Below are 19,666 nucleotides of genomic sequence, written 5' to 3'. Positions count from 1 at the left end.
GGGTATATATTAAAGTATGTACAATAGGTCTTGAATGCTCGACCTAAAAAGCAAAGAGAATATACAGGCGTATTGGAAGTCACTTGTTCGTAGTGATTATTCCTGTGTAAGTCCTGGAGGGTGCTGCTTAATGGGATGATGCTGAGTAATGGTACCTGAAATTTACTTTCAATAGTGACTAGGAAAGAAAACAATGATAATCACTAATTGAACTGAACACAAGGAATATAACTGACTCTGGCAATTAGTACGAGTTACATCAGTTACTACAGAAAGGCATACCACAAAATGCTTCTTTGATCTTTTTATGCCAAAACCCATTTGCCAGGTTGTCTAGCTACCGTCCTTTTTCTTGATATTAAACATTTAAGCAATAATATTGCAATCTGTAAAAGGAGATGAGAGCATTACAAAATGAATGTTTGCAACATTGCCCACTTGGGTGACACACAATCGTTTCTGTTTGTTTTATTTTCACCTTTGAGTTTTGCTATAGTCTTTTATGAATTCATTTTTGTAATTGTATTCGAACAATGTTTCTTTCAAAATAAAGTTCTTTGAGCTGGAAATAAATTCTGTTGAGGTTTGACATCACTTCTTATCTCTAATAAGCTTAAGGTCTATATTTGACTTCCTTAGTTGTTAACCGAACTATCCAAAACAAACGATGTACTTTAACCCCGTGCATGCATCGGACGCCCCCGGCCATCCGACGCCACGGTGCTCGTGTGCCTCGGACGGCCGGGGGCCGTCCAATCTGTGCACGCGTGGAATTCAGCCACGCCCAAGGGGTTAAATAAGTAAAACATATATCAAATGTTCCAAGGAATTATACACAGAGCGTAGTCTTTTATAAACAATAAATGTACCTGATTGCTGAAGCGAATAATGCAAGTTTAAATAACTCACAGGTTTTTTAGGTCTTGCCTATGCAGGGCGCATGCGCTGTATTAGGAGGGCCTTTAGCCGTTGCTCTGCTCATTTTCAAGCACCCACTCGTGCTCGTCGCGGGATCCACCTTGCGGGAGCGAGCAGGGGTGCAGTGCTTGAAAATGAGTAGACTGCTCTCCCAAGCGCACACACCCCACTTGTGGGCTCACCTCGTCGACTAATTCGAGCGTGCTGTTGCTATATTCAGGCTAACAACAAACGCTTTGTTTTTTTTTAAATATATAAAGGGCACCGCCGTCAGCTTTAACTTTAAATATTTGTTTTCTTCAATGCGCCATACAGTGCTGCCAATTTAACAAGGCAGCTGCACGCCTTTCTTTTGTGCTGCGTGGCTCGCCTAAATCAACTTTTCAAAATTCTTTTTTTTGCACCAACAATGGCAAAATGTTGTACACTTTAACAATGTCGCAACTGCACCTATTGTCAGCAGTTTGGCGGGTTCTAAGATTTTTGCCTGCTTTCCCTACGTAACTGCATTGGCGCTGTTGTATTGCCTGGATGTAGCGTCAAGATCCCTAGAGCCCTGCAGACCTGACGGACAGCAGCAGGTTTGTTTACTTCAGATAATGCCTAGCCCTTCATCCGAAATTAATCTGGGTAACTTGAAGGCCAGATGTTAATTAATAGGCAGGGGCGGCTCGGCTGGTTATTAGCACTTTGCAGTCGTAGCGCATTCCTGACTGGAAAGAAAACCATGAATTCATCAAACGGCTCTTGCCCTCTTTTTCCACAATTTGTTCCTGTTAGAAATGGGGGTCTCTAGTTGGCAGGGGGAGGTACCACTGTCCAAATAGGGACCCTTGCTTCTAGTCAGGGTAAGCAGGAAACCCTCTGAGATAACCCCTGCTCACCCTCTAGGTAGCTTGGCACAAGCAGTCTAGGCTAACCAGAGGCAATGTGTAAAGTATTTGTACCAACACTTACAGTAACACAGTGAAAACACCACAAACAGACTCCACAACAGTTTAGAAAAATAAAGGTATTTAATCTAAACTACACAAGACCAAAACGACAAAACCCAACATACACAGTTCAAGAATATGGGGGCATATTACCAACCAATAGAGATAATTTTTGTCTCTAACTTGTTTAGAGACAAAAATTATCGCCACACATCGGCGATTTTTATCGCAGATAAACCTTGCTATTAGCAAGGTTTATCGCAAATGCGATAAAAAACGGCCGCAATGCATGAATATCGCTGAAAAGTCAGCGATATTCATGCATTATCGAGCAAATGCTCTTAGCCATGTTATCCACCTCCCATTGGATAACATGGCTAAGAACTGCTCCTGGGCAAGTGTTAGCTTTTGGAGATATTCGCGCTTAGCGCGAATATCTCCAAAAGTTGGTAATAGGAGATAGCGATGTTAGCTACTGTTTTCAGTCACTAACATCTTGGCACGCCCACTTTGCATGTCATTAGTGATAAATATCACTGACATGCAAAGCGGGGCCCAAGATGGTCACTATCTCCTATTAGCTGTCGCTAACTGGTGTTAGCGACAGCTTGGTAATAGGGAGATCATTTTATCTCCGCTTTCTTGGCTTTTAAAGCCAAAAAAGCGGAGATAAAGCCCCTTGATAATATGCCCCATGGTTTCAAAAGAGTTCTTAAGGTTGCAACAAAAATTCTTCAGGTCGCGATAAAATTCTGTAGGTGACGATAAAATAATCCACAGTTACGTGAAAAGTTCACAGTTGCGTCACGTTTAGCTCGCAGTACCTTTAGATGCGCCAAAATTCCAAAAGCAGAAGCTGGTGCGGTGGAAAACAAGCGATGCGTTGCTCCTGAGACACTGGGGAGGCGTTTGCGACAGCCCCGCTGCAGCAGCGGGCGTGTTGCGAGGAATCCGGTCTGTATGGGGAGGAAGGCCACTTGTATGGATTCCGGTGCGTAGGTTCCGTGGGAAGTTTGTTCTCGCAAAGGCACGATACAACGATCTTTGGAGGTGCGGCGATCTCCGGGGCGACGATGCGTGGACCAGCGGTGATCTTCTCTCTCGCAGCTCCTCGATGCGTTGGCTTCAGCGATGACTCTCGCAGTGACGTGATGCAGTCCGGAAGCAGGCGGTGCGGCGATCTCACCCAGCGACGACAGGCTCTGCGACGACACTCGCAGTGATGTTAGACTTCCTGCACCGATCGGGTGCGTCCTGCAAACGAAGAATGCGACGGCTCTGACAGCCGCAACAGGCGCTGCGACGATCTCGACCTGCGTAGCGGCGGGAATCTTCTCGCACTGTCGGGGATGCGCTCCGCAGCGAGCAATGCGATAACTTTTCTTTAGCAAAGTCTCTCAAGCTTAGTTTCCAGCTTCCCAACACAGGTACAACTTCCAGAGGCACCACACATGGGCCAAGCACTCCATGAAGGACATAACTCTCTCAGTAGAGCTCAGGGGAAGCTGGGGGTGAAGTCCTTTTGTTCCTAGGACTTCAGAACAGGGAGCCAGCTCTTCTCAGGCCCTTGGAGATTCCTTCAAGCAAGGGGACACAGCACACAGCAAAGTCCTTCCCCTCTCCTTGGCAGCAAAGCAACAGCAGGGCAATCCAGCAGAGCAACAGCTGGATAATCTTCCTTCTTCAGTTTCAGCTTTCCCCTTGGCAGAGATTCCTTCTTGATTCCAGGATGATCTAATTTTCTGTTGTCTTATACCCCTAAAAGTCTTTGTTCACTTTGTGCAAGGGGGCCCTGAGCCCGGTCTGAACCAGTTCTGGGTGTTTCTTGAGCACTTTGTTTTCCTGGCTTCACCTTTCCTTTCAGAGTGAGGGGCAGGGTCGTCAGCCGCCCAGCAGGAGGTGGAGCCAGCATTGTGGAAGGCAGGCACAGTCCTATTCAGGCCCAGGTGCTATCGCCTCCTACCACTCAAGTTGCAAATGCAGTCATTCAGCCTAGGGCTGACTCAGCCAGCCTCCTGGGGAATCCCCAGCCCCTGTCACTCTCAAACCAGACAGTCAATACACAAACAGGCTAAGGCACACAGGAAGGTCAGACAAGAGAACAGCAACTTTCTAAAAGTGCTATTCTCAAACACAGGATTTAAAAACAACCTTTCCTAAAAGATGTGTTATTAAATTCTGAGTTCAGGGATACTAGAATCTTATGTCCTATCTTGTTCCTATGGGAAGAAATGCTGGTAGCCACTGTAGCCAGCATCCCCCATGTTAACCTATGGAGCAAGATAGCCTTACAATAATGAAAAACAAAAATGGCTGTAATTCACTACCAGAGCATGTCACCTGCATCAGTGCATGCTCTACCTTTCACATACACTGCACCCTTCCCAGGGGGGTACCTGGGGCCTTCCATAGGGGTGATCAATGTACACAAAAAGGGAAGGGTTAGGCCTGGTCAGTGGGGACACTGACCAGGAGGACATGGCAGTTCACAGACTGCACACAGGCACTGTGGTGGCAGGCCTGAGACACCATTTTAGGGCGACTCATGTGGGTGGCACAATCAGTGCTGCAGGCCCGCTAGTAGCATTTGTCATCACCAGCCCTGGCACACCCAGTGCACTTTACTAGGGACTTCTTGGGATTACAAATATGCCAATCATGTATATCCAATCATAATAACAATTTACACAGAGAGTATATGCACTTTAGCACTGATCAGCAGTGGTAAAGTGCGCGGAGTCCTATTGCCAACAGCCACGGGTCAGGAAAAATAAGGGAGGAAGAAGCAAAAAGTTTGAGGATGACCCTGCACGAAGGGCCAGTTCCAACAGTTCCTCTATGAAAATTGATCCAAAACACACTTTGGCTGCAAATGTAATTTTTTTCAGACATTTATCTATTCGAAAGTGCAGCCGTGTATTTAGCAGTGAAGCAGAGGTGGTGGCGGCAGCTTTTTCTCTTCCCTTCACTCGCACCAAGCACGTAAACTTTTCCATTCTCCAATGTTTTAGGGAATGCACACTGCCTCACTGACCAGCATAGCCAAGAAGAGTATTTCATCTACAGCAAGGCACTGCGGGGAGGGAGAAACAGCACGCCCACCTATCACACCTGCTCTTTCAGGGGTAGCTCGGGGAGCCCTGTGCGCGTGTCACCTCTCTTCACACTAACTTTATCAACCAGTGGCCGCCAATCTGCTTGCTTATCTTCTGCCAGGGTACTAATAATAGGAGGCTGCCTCCCAGTAGTGGCTAGAGCATCAGCCCATAAAATCAGCTTAAAACAACTTACTTTAGCACTTCTGCGCCAAGATAAGTGCAGCAACGTACACCAGGCCACTTGTGTATGTCGTTGTTCCCTTTTCTTCTCAAGGTTATTTTCCTTAAACCAGAGAAACAAGGATTCTTCTCTAAAGGGTGCCTTTGAACTGGCAGACGCTTAATCCACAATGGGTGGGGAGAAGGGACAAATGCTTTATGTGACAAGGCAATTGTGGGGGAGGGGCGTGTGTGGTTAACGATTACAAATTCTTAGTGAAAGAGATCCTGCTGCTGGAACTCAGGATGTTGTTTGAAGCTATATTTCTACATTTACAAAACACTACATAATTTATGCCCTGAAATATCATCACAGCTAATGACTTTAAATTGTCATTTGCTTTCCTGGTCTATAAACGTATGCCTATGACACCAGGTAATGCTTTCCACTAGAAGCCTTGTTTGAACAACTTCGGTCCACTTATTCCCATCCTCAGCTTTACTTGTGCAACCATTATTTTCTGATTCGACTAGTCCTGTTGAAGCAAAACAAAACTACAACTCACAGAGTGCTGTGGGTAGTTCAAACAAAAGCACAGCAGAGGCGCATCTAGTCCCCAGTCACATTAAGCAATGCCGTGGTCCCGCTTTTTCTTTCCTTCCATCCTTCCCCCTTCCCCCTTACTTCCTGTAGTTTTTCTTTTCTTCCCTTACTTTGCAATTACTACACCACAGCCAGCCACAACACTCCAAACAAAAACACACAGGTAAAAGTCATTGCCATTTACAACGCCAATACTTCTAACTCTCGGAAACGCGAGACCTATTGCATTTTTATTAATGGGCCTTACTAAGTAGTCTTGCCAAATATCTGGCATGCAAATGTAACGTCCAATTAAATAAAAATTAGGGCAAAGATGGTGGCTCTTAACTCTCGGTCCCATTTATACACCACATTCGGCACTTTGGCTGGGCCTATTGATTTTCTATGTTTTATGTTTTTTGTTAAATTTTGTTTCCGTTTCCATATTACAGCCTACTTCCAAATAGCTGGTCCTGCCTAGCCAATTTCAAAACCAAGCTTGGGATTGAGCCTCCGGATAGACTCTCTCTATGTACTCCTGGATATCGGTGTTGCTGGCGTCTCACGGGCTGTCATAGAATCATCTTCCAGAACTTTTTCCAATCATTGACCTGAAAAGCAATTTCGATTTCAGTCCATCATTTTCTAATAGCCTTCCCCTTCTTTATTTTAATGAAGTTTTTTAATTCGTTCTGCAAACTCTTAAATCAAGCATAGGTAGCTCCATCATCTTTATTTAGGAGGTGTCCCCAAGCGCTCCTGATCTTCATTCATTCCAGTATGCATATTTTCATCAAATCACAGATTAAGCATTCTATGCGGGCCATCCCTTCTGATACCCCAGAGTAATTCCAAAATTAGTTTTCTCTTCATAATCGCTTAGACTGACACTCCCTTCTTTTTTAGGAACCTGAAGCTGGGAGAGTTGAGATTGGAAGTGAAAACTCTTCCGGAAGGCAGACAGTGACCGGGAACAGCAGGACGCCTGGAGCTGGGTGTGAGGTCTCAGGCCGCGGGCGCTAGTGTTACGCGGCGCCGCGGCATACGGAACACACGGGACACCAGATTAGCTTTCCGCGTGGTCCGGACTGACTCCCGGCCGCGCCTCCCTTTATTTTATACTACCACGCGTGACGTAGGACGCCCGCGCATACGCACCCTTTTGGACACGGACAACTAGACTGCTGCCTCGCAGTCCTCGACATTACATTCCTTCTAACCTTTATTAGACAAAATGTGAGCAGTAAGAAAATCAAACAATATAGCAATCAAGCATTGTTCTGCAGGTTACCAGTTCGTGGCTCTTAATCAGGGGCTCAGTCCACCATGAAGTCCGCCAGTTGGGATGAGGGAGCCGGGTTCTTCCTCAGACCATACCCGGTCCGTTCTCCCCTGGTCGGTGCTCTCAGCGGAGTTGTCCTGGATGTGGGGCCTCTGGCTGGCCGCCCCGCTGGAGAGAGTGCAGTGTTCATCTTGGGAGTCCCAGGTGTTGCTGGACCCTCGGCACGGTCTTCTTCGTGGATGTCTCTGTTTGTTGTCCTTGACCCCTCGAGATCGTCCAGCTGGCTGGGGGCCCCCTGACTCAGTTCCTGTTCTTGTTCCGGCTCTGGTGGGCTAACAGTGTCCGGATGGACCTTCTTGTAGAAAGACACGTTGCGGGTGACGGTTTCTGGCCCACGTTGAGCTGTCACCAGGGTGCCATTTTGGCGCATGACTGTCCATGGTTGTGGTTGAACGGAAGCCTGAATTTGCTTCCTGGATATCGGTCTTTCACAAACACTCGATCTCTTTCTCTAATCTCCGATTCTTTGATTCTTCGTCGTGAGTTGGCATAGTTGTTGGACCGGGCTCTGTTTGACAGGGTCTTCTGCGGGTCCACCCGGTTCGGGATCCAGTCGGGGTGACTGGGGATGGTGTCTCGGACCACACGCCCCATTGTGGCAGGACTTGGCGCAGTCTCCGTGGTTCGGTGCGGAGTTAGCCGGTATTCGCGTAGAAAACTGTATATTGCCCTCTCTAGGGGGGATTCTTCAGCGTGGGCAATCCTTATGACTTTGTTTAAGGTGCGCATGAATCTTTCTACCTCCCCGTTGGCTTGAGGCCAGCGGGGAGTTATTTTCCTGTGATGGATCCCCCAGTTCCGGAGGTAGTCCGCAAACTCTTGTCCCTAAAAAGGTGGGCCATTGTCTGTTCTGACCTCTTCGAAGATGCCATGAGTGGCTATTGTCTTTTCAAACTTCGCAATGACTTCCTTGGTAGTCTGGGTTTCAACAATTTCTACCTCGGGGTACTTGGTGAAGTCGTCAATGATGACAAGGACATACCTTCCTTCTGGCAGGTGCCCAAAACTCGCACTCACGCGCTCCCACGGCTTCTGCGGGCTGTCCTCCGTGATGATCGGGGGTGGACGCTCAGGAAGTCCTGCTGCTTGGCACCACGTGCACATCCGGCCTGCCCGTTCCACCAGTGCGTCCATTTCGGGGAACCATACCTTGGCTCAAAGCCTGCTCTTGGTCTTGACCATGCCTTGGTGTCCTTGGTGTGCTAACTCTACAGCTTGGTGAGTTAGGCTCGCCGGCATTACTATCCGCGGGCCTCGCAGTAGACAGCCTCGGTTGTCAAGGGACAGTTCTTCCTTCACCCTCAAGAGTGCCTCTAGGTACGCTTTGGCTTGTAGAGTTCGTTTGCTCAGGGAATTTTGGATTGGCCTCCAGTCATTGGCTCGTAGGGCACTTGCTGCAAGCTGTAGCACTTCATCATTTTGGGTGGCTTTGATGATCATTTCCAAACTCCTGGGGAGGGGTCTTGACCGTTCCAGTATGACTCTCACGTACTCCTCCGTTTCCTCAGCATCTTCCCTTTCCATCTCAGTGGCGGCACGGGGGTGTCGGGATAGGTAGTCCGCAGGGTTCGTCGCCCCAGGTCTGTCTTCCACCTGATAATCATACTCTTGCAACTGGAGAATCCATTTCTCGATCCTCGGGGGCGGCTTTGACACCAAGCCCCAGAACAGGGGTATCAGCGGCTTGTGGTCGGTTGACACCGTGAAGGGGTGCCCGTAGACGTAGACATGGAAATGCCTGCAGGCCCAGTGAATCGCGATTGCCTCTCGCTCGATCTGGGATTACCTTTGTTCCGTGTCGGTCAGGGAGCGACTGGCGTAGGCTATGGGAGAACTTGTGTTTCTAGTGAATCACTAGACCCATCCCTATGGGCACTCGCTGTTTCCCTCAATGGAAAATGAGGGTTCCAACACAAATTTTGACGTTGTAAAGTTTTTATCACTTTTATTTTGTGTTTACAATTTCATATTTTTCTTTTCATCATCATTATTTCATATTTTTCACATGTTTAACATGTGACGTTGTTATACTTGATCCAAAGCATTTCGGGCAATTATCATAGCCCTTCATCAGGGAACAACACTAAAATAACCATAAAAATTAAATAATCAGTAAACTGTAAAGTAACAAAGTAAACAATAAAGTACATAGCGCAGCTTTGTCATCTAACGATGTCGTTCTGTTACATTTTCATACGTGCTCCTAGAGGGGTAGATTTTGTGTGAACCCAGTGTGTTAGCCTCCAACACCTATTAAACCACGAAAAAACCCGTGAATTTAAAAAAAACACGTGATACTTCACGTTACACTCACATGTCAACTTCTATCACATCTTCGTCAGTTTCGAGATGATTAAACTGAGAAAAGAAACCAAAAAGCGTAAAACACCTTTCACCAAACTTCCAAACTCCTTATCTAAATATCTGCTACTCCTGCAGTTGTAGCCGTGTTCCACTAACCTTGTCCATTGAAACTTCCGATTTACTCGATGTATTGCATACACGACTCCGGTTTCCACCAAACGCCGATGGCGTCTACAACACTGGTTGTGGTTTAAAAATCGAGCTATTCCGGTCACATGATCTCATGGAGCTAGACAACAGACTATTTCGCTATCAATTGCGGTTATAACGATACGATCTAATTCCAACAAAACTATACCCGAGGACGTGGGTACATAACCAATGCTATTCTGACCAAAATTACCTTGAATTTCACCTGGACTGAATTTAAAAGGAAACAGAAAATGAGAAATGAACATAAGAATGGTAAAGACCCAGGGTGGGTTTCGAACCCCTGGTATCAAAAGATGAGCCCTTTATGTGTTTCTAATGTGTGGAGCTACACAAGATGATTTCTCAGTTTTGCTGCGAATTCAGGGAAGGATTGAAAAAACAATAATGACAATTCAATGTAACTCATAATTAAATTACAAACACATCGCAATAACTACATATTTCGTTCAAAGGAACATTCATGTAGTTCATAAGTAACACGATAGTTCGATCCGGTCATTGAGACCGTGCGGTTTCCGTGTGGATAATTTCTGTATCCAGTAATTCTCCCTTTGTAGGAGAAATTTCGTGTTGTCTCTTCCTTCCACTTTCTCAACAGTTTCCAGTATCGTAAATTTCAGCTGTGATATATTATGCTTCTCTTCCGTGAAATGAACGGCAATTGATGATTTCACATTTTTTAAACGTATGTTCGATTTGTGTCTCGTTAGTCTGATTTTGATACGTCTCTCAGTCTTGCCAATGTATAACTTCCCGCAAGGGCATTTCAATGCATATATGACATTTGATGTGTCGCAGGTGGCATTATTTTTTTTTTTTATTTCAAAGCCTTTCATGGGGTGGTTAATCTTATTGCCCTTGATTATATTGTTGCAATGACCACAATTAAGGCAAGCTCTTGTGCCCTTGAATATTTCTTGTGATTTGGGTTTGTGTTTCAAAGTTTCTCCTAAGTTGCGTGCTCGTGTATACGCAAATATCGGGAGACTTTCAAATGCTTTATTGAAGTCTGATTCCAGATTCAGTATTTTCCAATGTTTCGTAATAATTTTCCAAAATTTTGTGCTAGCTGTCGAAAATTTGGAAACTACTACCATCCTGGTTTGTTCCTTTTTCTTTGTGGTTTTGAGTAATTCACATCTCTTCATTGTATCAATTTTTTGTCTTATACAAAAAATGTTATACATTGGCAAGACTGAGAGACGTATCAAAATCAGACTAACAGAACACAAATTGAACATACGTTTAAAAAATGTGAAATCATCAATTGCCGTTTATTTCACAGAAGAGAAGCATAATATATCACAGCTGAAATTTACGATACTGGAAACTGTTGAGAAAGTGGAAGGAAGAGACAACACGAAATTTCTCCTACAAAGAGAGAATTACTGGATACAGAAATTATCCACACAGAAACCGCACGGTCTCAATGACCGGATCGAACTATCGTGTTACTTATGAACTTCATGAATGTTCCTTTGAACGAAATATGTAGTTATTGCGATGTGTTTGTAATTTAATTATGAGTTACATTGAATTGTCATTATTGTTTTTTCAATCCTTCCCTGAATTCGCAGCAAAACTGAAAAATCATCTTGTGTAGCTCCACACATTAGAAACACATAAAGGGCTCATCTTTTGATACCAGGGGTTCGAAACCCACCCTGGGTCTTTACCATTCTTATGTTCATTTCTCATTTTCTGTTTCCTTTTAAATTCAGTCCAGGTGAAATTCAAGGTAATTTTGGTCGGAATAGCATTGGTTATGTACCCACGTCCTCGGATATAGTTTTGTTGGAATTAGATCGTATCGTTATAACCGCAATTGATAGCGAAATAGTCTGTTGTCTAGCTCCATGAGATCATGTGACCGGAATAGCTCGATTTTTAAACCACAACCAGTGTTGTAGACGCCATCGGCATTTGGTGGAAACAGGAGTCGTGTATGGAATACATCGAGTAAATCGGAAGTTTTAATGGACAAGGTTAGTGGAACACGGCTACAATTGCAGGAGTAGCAGATATTTAGATAAGGAGTTCAGAAGTTTGGTGAAAGGTGTTTTACGCTTTTTGGTTTCTTTCCTCAGTTTAATCATCTCGAAACTGACGAAGATGTGATAGAAGTTGACATGTGAATGAAACGTGAAGTATCACGTGTTTTTTTTTTAATTCACGGGTTTTTTCGTGGTTTAATAGGTGTTGGAGGCTAACACACTGGGTTCACACAAAATCTACCCCTCTAGGAGCAAGTATGAAAATGTAACAGAACGACATCGTTAGATGACAAAGCTGCGCTATGTACTTTATTGTTTACTTTGTTACTTTACAGTTTACTGATTATTTAATTTTTATGGTTATTTTAGTGTTGTTCCCTGATGAAGGGCTATAATAATTGCCCGAAATGCATTGGATCAAGTATAACAATGTCACATGTTAAACATATGAAAAATATGAAATAATGATGATGAAAAGAAAAATATGAAATTGTAAACACAAAATAAAAGTGATAAAAACTTTACAACGTCAAAATTTGTGTTGGAACCCTCATTTTCCATTGAGGGAAACAGCGAGTGCCCATAGGGATGGGTCTAGTGATTCACTAGAAACACAAGTTCTTGTTCAATATTCGACTTCCTAGGACGTTGGAAGTCACCTACGGAGCACCCAGAACTAAATCAAAGTAACAAGATACTTTTGGAAAAACAAAGCTGTGCATTAACCTCAATTCACTGAGTAGGCTATGGGAGCCCATTCTTCGTTGTTTTGTCGCTGGGTCAGCACGGCTCCCAGGCCGTAGGGGCTGGCGTCGACCGCTATGTTCGTAGCTTGACTGGGTCGAAATAAGACAGTGTCTGGTTTGCCGACAGGGCCTCCTTGGTGTCTTGGAACGCCTTCTCCTGTTCTTCACCCCACTGCCAGGGGGTGGTGGATTTCGTTAGCTCTCGGAGGGGCCTTGTGAGGTTTGATAGGTCTGGGATAAACCGCCCACAGAAGTTCACCATCCCTAAGAAGCTCCGTACTTCAGATATGTTGGATGGGGGTGGAGCGTCTTTTACATCTTGGGCTTTGTCGGGGTCCGGGGCTATCCCTTGGTCGGAGAATGTGTACCCAAAGAAACTGATTTTGCTCTGTAGAAATTGACACTTCTCTCGGTGCAACGTAAGCCCTGCCTCCTTGATACTCTGCAGCACGCCTCTAAGTCTCTGATGGTGCTCTTCAACGGACTTGGCATAGACCAACAGGTCGTCACTTACATTTAGTACTCCTGGGAGCCAACTTAGTACCTCCAGGATTGTGTTTTGAAAAACTTCGGCAGCACTAGAGATGCCAACGTTGAGGCGTCGGTAGCGCCGGACGCCTAGGTGGGTAGAGAACGTTGTTATGTACCGTGAGTCTGGGTGGAGAGGTAGTTGGTGGTAGCCGGAACGAAGGTCCATTTTCGAAAACCACCGTGCTCCATTTAACTCCTCCAGGATGTCGTCCACCATGGGGGTTAAGTGTCTTTCTCTTTTGACTGCTGCGTTGGGTAGTCGCATGTCCACGCATATGCGGACTTGGCCTGGCTGCTTCGGCTTGCGAGCCACTACGATCGGAGATACCCAGGGTGTGGGTCCACTGACCTTCTCAATAATGCCCTACTTCTCTAGGGCCTCCAGTTCCTCATCGACTTTCTTCCTTAAGTGGAATGCTATTCTTCGGTGTCTTAGGGCTACTGGTTAAATCGATGGGTCGATGTGGAGGGACACTTCCTTCCCTTTGAGGCACCCAATGCCCTTGAAGGTTTCCTCAAATTTTTCCAGGATGGTGTCCAGCTCTTCTGTCAGCACGGCCATGGCAAAGGATATCAGCTTGAGTTCTTCGGCTGCTTGTCCGCTGATCAGCATGCCACTGCCCTCCCTTGTGACGTAAACTGGCGTGGGGACTTTCAAGTCCTGGTGTTGTAGTTCTGTCTTGAAGCATCCTATTAGCAGGATTGGTGTTTTTTGTCCGTATGCGAACACTCTAATCTTTGCTTCTTTCAGGGGGGGGTCTGGCACTGAGTTGGTTATATACGTTTGCCGCCATTAACTCTATGGACGCCCCAGTGTCAATTGTCGCTCGCACTTCTTGTTGGTGGATTTTGATGCGGCATTTCGGGAGTCGTCGTTTCTTCCGCTGCAGTTGATCTATGGCGAACACGTAGTGGACAGGATATTCGTTTGTGTCATCGTCCATATCTTCGCTGTCCTGCTCTTCCATTATCGCGTGTGCGGCTTCTTTCTTTGACTTCGTGGATCTGCATACAGCTGCGAAGTGATTTATCCACCCACATGAGCTACATCTCTTCCCTCTTGCTGGGCAGTCCTGTGCGCGGTGAGGTTGGCCTCCACAGTATCCGCAGTCTCTGTGCCTTTCTTGTTGTTTCTTTCCTCCATACTGGCGTGCCCTAGGCTTCACGACGTTTACCTTCTCCGCCGTGTTGACCTGTTCCAGCTTGATTGGCCGATGGAGGGCGGCTTCCATGTGCGAGGCTCTGGCTTGCGACAGTTCCTTCGAGCGCCCTAGCTTGAGGATGTCGGCAAGTGGTTTTCCGTCCTCCTGTAGGACTGTGACTCTTAGTTTGGAGGAGTAGCAGCCCTGGATTATCTGCCCCCGTATCTCCTCTTGTTCGTCGTGAAAACAGTATGCGCTGGCCAGCTCTTTCAGTCTCCCATGGAACGCATCAATCGACTCCTCAGCTTCTTGCTTTGCTTGACGAAACACAAACCTTTCATAGTCTTTGCTTGCCATGGGTTCGAAGTGTGCATTCAGAGCGTTGAGGAGAGTGTGGTACGACTTGGGGCTAGCTTCCACCAGCGTTTTGTATATCTTGTGAATGTCCTTACCACCCAGATGAAGAAGCAGTGCCGTGCGTTTCTCCCTGGCAGTGCCAGTCCCTTCAAAATAAATCTGCAGACGGTCCGTCCAGTCCTTCCAGCGTGGCGCTAGGGATGTTGGGGCGCCGTCTACGCTGAACGGCTCGATGGCGGGAATGGACGTCATGTTGGCGCGCCGATGGGCCTGCTATGCTGCACGTGGCAATCTGGGCCAGAGCGGGTGAGGCTATCCTCCGGGCAGCCCTTGGTTTTAGGCTAGGAGCAGGTAGCTGTGGGGGCACTGTCGGTGCGGGCCTCGGACGTAGTGCGCTGCCAGGCGCGTGATTGTTCCCCCTCCGGGCCCGGTGTGGGATCCGCGCTGGGCTCGTGCGTGTAGTTCCCTCACCACGGCGATTAACGCGCCACTCCAACCGTCCTGACGGTCATTGCGTCGGTGCAGGCACTCCAGGTGCACGAGGCCGACTTGCCAAGCGGTTCACTGCGCAGGCGGGAGGAGCGAGGGGCGCCGTGGGCGGACACCACGAGGCCTCCAAAGAAGGGCGCTCGTCGCGCTGCTGGTTCGGAGCCTTCCGGATACTGGTGTGGCGGCCGCAATGGGAGTCCGGGGTTCGTGGTGTGCTCCGAGGCACAGCATGGGTTCTTTCAGACCCTCGTCGCCAGTGTGAGGTCTCAGGCCGCGGGCGCTAGTGTTACACGGCGCCACGGCATAAGGAACACACGGGACACCAGATTAGCTTTCCGCGTGGTCCGGACTGACTCCCGGCCACGCCTCCCTTTATTTTATACTACCACGCGTGACGTAGCACGCCCGCGCATACGCACCCTTTCGGACGCGGACAACTAGACTGCTGCCTCGCAGTCCTCGACATTACAGAGCTGGGGAGATGGAAAATGAGGACGGGACCCACTGCAGCCAAAAAAGAAGACGTCCAAAGATGTTGCCACTGGGATGCAGGAGCACAGGTAAGTTGACGATCTGCTCAGAGGCCAAGCTTTGCTTCTCTGAATCTTTTCTCTTTTATAGTTCACTGCGCACGTGTTTTGAAGCACGCATAGCAGCTGAACCGACAGCAGTTGACTCGTGTTGGTGACAAGCCTCGTGTACTTCCAAACACGCTTCTGAGTTAGTGTAGCGTGTTTGGAAGCACCCAGGCGGGCAACTAGAGCCAAATTTCGGGGGGGGGGGAATATTTCGGGGGGGGGGCTAATTCTTCCAACCTCGGACAAAGGGGCTGTAGGAAGGGGTGAACACACTACAAAAGCCTCATTTACAACTAATTGGTCTTTTAAAGACCTTTTAAGTACTCGGGTGCGGCTGCAATTAGGTGGTTGCCAGCCCGCAAAGTTTATCTGGGTGCCGTATGTGAACTTCTCTTACCAAATGGGGGGCATGAACACGGAAGGCTGGTTACCATGAATTTTCACTATTATCATAGCCTTTCCATGCAATTAAATAATGCAGACACCCTAGTATATGCTTGGAGCCAAGAATATACTGCACCTCATACTCAAGATGCCCATTGACTACTAAAGGTGGGGGTGGTCTGCCTGGTCGTGTATTAGGATGATAAGGTTTTAGGAGGGACACATGAAATACTGGGTGGATGGAATACTCCATAGGTGAATCTAATTTAATGTTGATGGAATTTGCTATTTAGGTAATGTCAAATGGACCAATAAATCTAGACATGAGTTTACAAGGTCCATTTACTTGAAAGTTCTTAGTTGATAGCCATACTTTGTCTCTGATTTTATAAGGTAGTGTAGATTCTCGTTTATTATCCACTATTCCTTTTGTATTTTCATAATGTTAATTTAGCTTGCTTTTGAATGACTAGCAGTTGTTTTAAACGATCAGCAACTGCTGGTACTGTTGGAGTTGGTATGGTAACTGGAAGGTGCTCTGGATAAAACCATATAAGGAAATAGAATGGTGTACAATGGGTTCCTGTATGTACTGTATTATTATATACAAAATCAGCTATTGGCAAGGATACATCCAATTCACATGTGATAGTAGACAAAGACAACAGAGAATTTGTTCCAGGGTATGATTAACCCTTTCCATCTGGCCATCAGTTTTTGTGTGATATGCCGTGGACAGGGCTACTTCTATCCCTAATGTTTTACATAGGTTTTTCCAAAAATATGCTGTGAATTGACTGCCTTGATCTGAAATAATTTTGGAAGGCAAACCATGTATTCATATGATCTGTTTGAGAAATACTGTGCACATTCTGCAGCTCTGGGTAGTTTGATCAATGGAATAAAGTGTGCCATCTTTAATAAGAGATCTACTATCAGACAAATGGTGGTGTATCTACCAGCTGGTGGTAAATTGGTAACAAAATGTGTTACAATTGTATGTCAAGGAGTAGGTGGTATTGGAAGGGGGCACAAAAATCCTGTTTGAGCATGATGGGTGTTTTTCTGACGAGCACAGGTAGGATATGTAGCAACATACTTTACAACATCTTTATGCATGGAGTAGCACCAAAACAGTTTTTTTTACAGTTAGCCATGGTTTTATACACTCATGGATGCACAACATATGGAAGCCATGCACACATTCTAACACCTGTTTACGCAATTCAGTGGTTGGTAAAGAAAAAGACTGGAGCTATGATAAAATAATCTTCTGTTCACTGTTTTCTTTGGTTTGGAAAGCCATTCTTGTATGTTTATTGCTTGTCTTTTGCCTAGGAGAGTGGTATGAAACTCTTGTTTAGTTTGTGTTAGTGCCACAATCGTATTTGGCGTGATGATGGGGAGGGGGGTGTACAATCTCTCTGCTACTGGAAAGATAACTTAAACTGGAAAACACATCTTACCAGATCTGTTTAGTACCTGGCCGGTAAGTGATTATGAAGTCATATTCGCACAAAAAATTAAGCCACCTCATTTGACATGCTGTTAATGCTTTTACAGAACCAAAATCGTAGAGATTTTTATGATCAGTAAAGATGGTAACTAGATGTTTGGCTCCCAAGAGATGGCGCGGCGATACTTCAAAAAGTAGCTTAATGGCAAGAAGCTTCCACTCTGCTACTGTGTAATTTTGCTCCAGAGGAAGCAATTTATTGGAGTAAAATGTTATTGGGTGCAATTGACTATATTCTGGATTTCTTTGAGATGATACACCTTCTACAGCAAATTGCAAAGCATCTGCTTCCACAAAAAATGGTTGGTCAGGGTGTTTCAGGATTGGAGCTGATGTGAATTTTTCTTTTAAGATTTGAAATGCCTGTGCAGCATCTTTGGACAAGCTGAATCTCTAGCCTTTCCTCAACAATCGGGTGATGGGAGCAACTATTTCAGAAAGCTTCTGAATAAATCACCTATCGAAATTTGCAAAACCCAATATCCACTGAATATCTGTAACAGTGTTGGGTTCAGGCCAATTTAATATTGCTTCTACCTTAGTAGAGTTCATGGAAATACCAGCGGGGGAGAGATGATAACCTAAGAAATCCACTGTATGTGTATGGAAAGTACATTTTTCTAATTTGGCAAACAAATGGTATTCACATAGACGTTGATGAACAGCTCTTACTTGTTGGACATACTCATTGTCATTTTTAGAGTAAATGAGGATTTCATCAATATAGACGACAACCTAGATGTCCAAAATTCCTTCAAAACTTCAACAATGAAGAATTGAAAAGCTGCCAGGGCATTACACTAGCTAAAGGGCATGACGGTGCATTCGAAAAGCCCAAATTTTGTTCTGAAGGCCGTTTTCCACTTGTTACCCTCTTTGACTCGTATAAGGTGGCATGCTCCCCGGAGGTATAATTTTGAATAAACTGATGAATGTCTGAGCTGATTTAGTAAAACAGGGATCAAAGGCAATGGATATTTGTTTTTAATTGTTGCCTTATTAAGGCTTAAATAGTCATTGCCCATTCTCAAATCTCTGCCTTGTTTTGGGATGAAGAAAAGAGGAGAGGAGACTGGAGAGGTGGAATGTCTTATGAATCCAATTGCCAATAATTTGTCCAAATATTGTCTAAGATACTTTTTTTAAGCTTCTGTCAATGCATATATTCTGCTACTAGGCAGCGGAGTTCCAGGAATGAGATCAATTCAACAGCCATAGGTTCTGTATGGTGGTAAGGATGTAGCCTTTACTGGGTTAAAAACATCCTTAAAATCCTGAAACTGTGGAGGAATGACAAATGGTGTTTTAGAGGTACTAGCACAATGTGATGGGGTGACTTACTCTGTTTCAGAGTCTTGATAACAAGGAGTTCGACAGTAAACACTATCCAAAGTTACTGTTCTGGAGATCCAATCAATCTTAGGGTTATGCTTCATTAACCAAGGTACACCTAGGGTTACACCAAAGGTTGGAGTATCAATCAGATCAATGGCTAAATGTTCAGTATGTCCATTGGCACACATCAGCGTGAGCGGTATAGTCTGGTATGTTATGAGGCCGGAAGATAATGCAAAGCCATCAAAAAGCTCATACAGTTTCCGGTTCTGCTTTTAAGATCTTGGGTAGTCCTAGAGTGCTAGCCAAGCTAAGATCAAAACAATTTCCAGTAGCAGCTGAATCAATTAACAATGGCAATCCATGTTGTTGTGTAGAATCAGAAGAGTAACATGAATGGTGAAATGTCGAGGAATTCGAGTAACTGTATTTGTCAAGTATTGTGAGATCTTAGGGATGACTTCTCTCGACTTGACAAACTCTGATCCTGCTGAGAGTGTTAGTTTTCCAGAGACTGATCAGACATGGTTGAAAGTGCTGCTACATTCTTCAGTTTTGGTTTAGTGGGACAACTGTGCGCACTGCACCCCCGGTCAGCCATGAAAACAGCAAGATATCATTCTTATACAAATACACAGGGTAGATTTGTTGCAATAGCCGGAACGTGGGAGGGGAAATTGATCAACATACTCTCAGTGTACATACCCCCTGCTATGAAGAAGACGACATTGGCAGATCTCAGCAGACTCCTGTTGGACCTCCCGGTGGGCATATTGCTGATGGGAGGGGACTTTAATTTAACAGTAAACAAGCAATTAGAGCAACACCCCTCTCAAGGAGGCAAGCATGACACATAGCAACTGGCAGACTTTCTTGCAGCCTTCGGTCTCACCGATATCTGGAGACACCTCAACCCACAGACACATCAGTACACATTCCATTTGGGTGCCCATGTTAGCCAGTCCCGCACTGACTACGTACTGACACACACAGAGGACATCCCCAATTTTATAGAGGCAAGGAGTTTAGCGAGAGGTATCTC

Source organism: Lissotriton helveticus, chromosome 11 (genome assembly GCF_964261635.1).
Source record: "Lissotriton helveticus chromosome 11, aLisHel1.1, whole genome shotgun sequence".
NCBI lineage: Eukaryota > Metazoa > Chordata > Amphibia > Caudata > Salamandridae > Lissotriton > Lissotriton helveticus.
Note: the sequence above shows the minus strand (reverse complement) of the source record.